The sequence below is a fragment of the Montipora capricornis genome, chromosome 3, assembly GCF_036669925.1.
Source record: "Montipora capricornis isolate CH-2021 chromosome 3, ASM3666992v2, whole genome shotgun sequence".
Lineage (NCBI taxonomy): Eukaryota > Metazoa > Cnidaria > Anthozoa > Scleractinia > Acroporidae > Montipora > Montipora capricornis.
In genome coordinates, this window is record NC_090885.1 from 6,859,278 (window position 1) to 6,864,277 (window position 5,000).

The window sequence follows — 5,000 nt, forward strand, 5'->3', positions numbered from 1 at the left end:
ATGATAAGGAGTCGTGGTGAGCTGTTTAATGCTCAAAAGCCGCGTCACTTCCTTCATACACTCAGAGACGAACTGCGTACCAAGGTCGCTCAAGATCTCTTCAGGCACTCCCAAACGACTAAAGATATCCACCAACGCTTCTGCCACAGTCTCAGTATCAATGTTCTTCAGCGGGACAGCTTCAGGATAACGAGTTGCAAAGTCGACCAATGTCAATATATATCTATGACCGCCCTCACTCGGGGGAACAAAAGGTCCAACCAGGTCGATTGCTACTCTCTTAAACGGCTTGTCAATTAATGGCATCTTCTCTAAGGGAACTTTCGGTACGGAACCCTTGTTAACTGTCTTCTGACATACATCGCAGGACTTGCAATAACGAGTCACGTCCCCTTGAATGCCTGGCCAATAAAACGCGCTTTGAATCTTATCAGTCGTTTTCTTTATTCCCATGTGACCTCCCATGATCGATCCGTGCGCTAGTTCCATTATTCGACTTCTCAGCTGCACTGGAACCATAACCTGCTTCAGGGGTTTACCTCCGTTCACATAAGGGTGCTTGTAGACGCGGTACAGAACTCCACCTTTCACTTCAAATGAAGTCTCAGCCTGGCCTCTCACAACTACGTCATCTTTCTCCAAAAATTTCTGTAGGCTCTCGTCATCACGCTGCATCTGCTTGAGCTTTTCTCTATCAATTACAGGACTTTCTTTGGTATCCGGTACCTTCAACGGAATATGTTCTCCAGCTTTCTTAGCTTGACTTCTCGTGGTTACAGCACAAGCTTCTTGTACAGGAACTTGCCAGCTTGGGTCTGGGTCGTCAGCGGCTCTTGCGCCTGGTACATTACCAATAATCAAATCATAAACAGCATCGGGAAGACACTGCGCTTCCACCTGGCCCTTGAGATAAGGTGTATCAACATCAATCTTTGCGATGGGAACTTTCCTTGCCGTATTGTCAATGAGCAGCATAACATTAAATTCGCCAGTAAACTGATCCTCAGACACAAGGTCCCTCTTTACTACAATTCCACTACAACCAGTATCTCTCAGGACATCAACAGGCTTCTCTCCAATTCTACCTTTCACGACAGGCATTTTACTTCTCACTCCGGTCAACGGTTCAATACAAGCACTACTCAACAATGGAATCTTCTTACCACAGGCTAACAGCAGCTTATCATCTTTAATACAGGCCTTAACTTCTTCATCAGTAGGTTTATCCTCAGGTGGTTGAACTAGACAACTGGCACTTACTTGACCACGCTGCACAGGGTTACCATCCTTACTTTGTCCTCCTGATCTGCGTCCACCTGATCGACAGTTTCTAGCTTCATGTCCCAGCTTACCACATAGGAAACACTTTCTTGTTAGGGTTGGGCAGTTGACAGCTTTATGACCTCGGGTGTTGCACTTAAAGCAATGCAGAGCTGGTGGATTAATCTGCATGTTCTTGGCTTCGTCCCTCTCAGGCTGCACTGTTGGCTTTCTGCTCGCTGAGCTGAACAAATGTTTACCATGAGCCTCCAAGTACTGGTCAGCGATCTTCGCAATCTTTGCTAGGGTCTCAGGTGCCCTTTCTCGCAGGTGAATTGCCAAATCCTTAGGGCAAGAGTCAATAAATTGTTCTTTCACGATCAAGTCCTTAAGACCATCAAAGGATTGCGCAGTATCCGAAAGCTCTAGCCAACGTAACAGGTATCTGTCCAGTCGCACAATAAACTGCTCCGGACTTTCGTCAACTTCTGGTTTGGATGCTCTAAATTTTCGACGATAGCCGTCTTCGGTAAGGTCGTATCTCTTCATTAACGCAATCTTTACCCTGTCATAATCCTTAGCTGCGTCCTCCGATAGACGTGAATACACTTCTAGTGCCCGTCCAGACAACAGAGCACTGAGCTTCGATGCCCATCCATCTTTTTTCCACTTAGCTGTCTCGGCAAATCTCTCGAACCTCTGCAAATACGCGTCCAAATCGTCTTTGCCATCAACAAACGAGGGGAGTTTAGGTGCCTTAGCCCGATCCTCTCTCAATTCAGGACGTCCGTCAGCATTCTCCACAGCCAAACGTGCAATCTCCAGCTCGTGTTCTCTTTTTGCAGCTTCAATAGCCTCTTTTTGTTTCAACAGCTTGGCTTCCATCTCCAATTTTCTTAGTTCGCGTTCTTGTCGCCTGGTTTCTCTCTCTTCGTCTTCTCTTCTGCGCCTTTCCTCCTTCTCTTCCTCTTCCTTTCTTTTATCCTCCTCAAGCATTCGACGTCTCTCTTCTCTTTCTTCTTGTAATTGCCTCTTTTTTTCTTCTCTTTCTTCCTGTTCCCTTCTTCGTTCTTCTTCAAATTGTCTGCGTTTCTCTTCTTTTTCTTCCTCTTCCCTCACAAACTCGAGAAGCTTTTCTCCTTGCAATCCGAATTCTTTCCCCATCTGCAAAAGCTTTTCCATTTCCATAGCAGTATTTCACGGCAAAACACAATATACTCTCTTGCACAGTTCTTCTTACTCTTTTTGTAACTCCTTCTTGAATTGTCCTTTCCTGGTTTCTGTAGTCAGCAAACAAATGAATTCCTCTCCCGGACAGGCCCCCAATGTTACGAGTTCGAATGTTTAGAGGAGAGGTAGCTTGCAGACTAAACTGAACGCAGGGTTGTCGGAACAACAACAAGAAGATTTATTCCAAAAATGAACGTAGTTTCCACGAAGTAAACTCTAAACAACACGTACTTGATAAACTTACACGGCCTCCGCCAACTCGAATAAACACAGCTTCTGTCACACTTGACTAAACACGGCTAACGCCAACTCTCTTCGCTTGTGAAAAACTAGTTAGAAAAACACTCCGCTTGAACTCGTCTACTTATATACTCTGACAATAAACTTCTAGAACTTTCTAAATTAGTAATCAATCTAATTATAGAAAGATTACAAAACACACCGATTTAGAAACGCTTACGTACAAACCTAAATATAAACAAACTACGAACTCTCGCGAAGCTTCTAGAAAGTAACGCTTGTCACGCAATACTATTTTTCGTAACACACATGATCAATGACGCAGAAAGGAGAACTTGAAGTTAGCTCTGTTTCTTCTCAAGAACATTCTACAGGAGACACCACAATGTTTCCATGTCGATCGCGTCAGAAAGTGTCCAGCAAATATTCACGTATTTTAGTTCGATGCCAAGGCATCAATTTTAAAACCCTCCATGCAAATGGCGGGTTGCTGATGGATTTGGCGCGCTTTGTACGCAAGAATATTTCCCGGTTTTGAAACGGTCCACGAAAAAATAGGTTTTGGAAGATTACTGGAGGTTGTGAACTGAATCAATTGCATTGTTTCTATGATAGAAATTTCAAGGCAAAGAAGCAAAGATTTACTTGTAGACTCGAAATTTCTCTTGTTATTTAATGCTATTTTTGTACCATGATGGAAATTATGCAGCTGTCCGATCGTATCACGGTATCCATTACAATGACCTTTAATAAAGATGTCAAGGATCAGTTAAACCGGTTTTAGCCAAGTGTCGATTTGACAAAAAAATTTCGAAGCCTCTTCGCAAAAATTTCGTTCTTCTGATGGAAATACATTTGGGTTCATTTAGATTTGAGAGCTGTGTGAATTTCTTTTCCCCTTCTTCAACGATTTTCAAAATAATCGGCGCTCTTACTAGTAACATCACCCAGTGGCAGTAATGTTACCACGGCGCATGCCAATGATTGGGTTGTTTTCAGTAAGATTACCACTTTAAAAGGTGTCTCAAAATAGTCTTATCCCATTGGTTGAGACGTGGGAATACTTGGAGTAAGACTAGTAAGCTTTTATCTCCATATTATTTTTGTCCTCAGTTCCGCTTGTATCTGCTGAATACTTATTTGGGTTATAAGCTATCTTCTTTCAAAATATTGTTCTGAGGTGTAGAGTATCCCTTAAATGAAATGGCATAAGGGTCGCAAAAATTTTTCCACCAAAATAGAGTTTCCTCACACTGTACAGGAGATAAGACAGAAGTAAGTAAAACGTAAAGTAAAGTAAAACCTTATATATGCACGCTTTCCCCATCAACTTAATATTTATACCGAAAAGCTGATTTCCCCGTATCACTCACACTCCAAACAAAAGATATTGCACATCTAACCTCTCACCACTGAGGCTAGAGCTGCAAAGTGATAAAGTTGTATTACTACGCTTAATGAATGGCATAAGGGTTGCAAAACTTTTTTCACCAAAATCGAGTTTCCTTACACTGAGATGAAACAGAAGCAAGTAAAAAGTAAAGTAAAGTAAAACGTTTTCCTGTCAACTTAATAATTATACCTAAAAGCTGATTTCCACGAGGGGCGTGTGGTGACAACTGTTCACACTTATGTACAGTTTAAGTAATGATGTAGACTTGCTTGTGCATTTCATGATTTATGGCCACGGGTGAGTTTTTAAAAGTTCTCAAATACGGCTTGTGCAATTGGCCATATACGTATTCTCACGATTGCACTGGCAACAAGCATGAAGGAGAGGGCCAATTAATCCAGCGCATGTTTGTTCCAGTCTAACCGTAAGGACCATAAATAGATGTTATTTGCCAGCTGGGAGGTCTGTATAGCAAACAACTGTGAGTGAGGTCTTGAAAATGCTGCCCAAGGCCGCAGGCCGATGGAAGCTTTTTCAAGACCAAGGTCAGTTTCTCGCTATACGGCCCGATCCTTAGCTGGCAAATAACTCATTGATTTTTTTCCTCACTCTCCCTTCCTCTCTGAAATCACTTTTTTAATTGTTGACTCGCTCCGCGCTTGATTGCGAATGCAGTATTAATGCCACTTAGAAAGTGAACGTTTAAAGGGGAAATATTTTCATTTGAATTCTATTTCCAAAGCTCTTGTCTAATAAAAACTAAGTTCTGTGCGTAAACAGATTCAGTGTCAAAAAAAGAAAATGAAAATTTAAGGTCATCACATAAGCTCACGCAACCAAGGCTAGGATTCCGCCTGCCGTGAGCAGACCGGATGAG

The 5,000-nt window shown here is 42.4% G+C and overlaps 1 protein-coding gene across 1 annotated transcript in view; it reads left to right on the plus strand.

Moving 5' to 3' along the window:
* Positions 1 to 5,000, plus strand: part of LOC138042046 (ubiquitin carboxyl-terminal hydrolase CYLD-like) — a 117,799-nt gene that overhangs the window by 100,802 nt on the left and 11,997 nt on the right. The gene's annotated exons all lie outside the window — the stretch shown is intronic.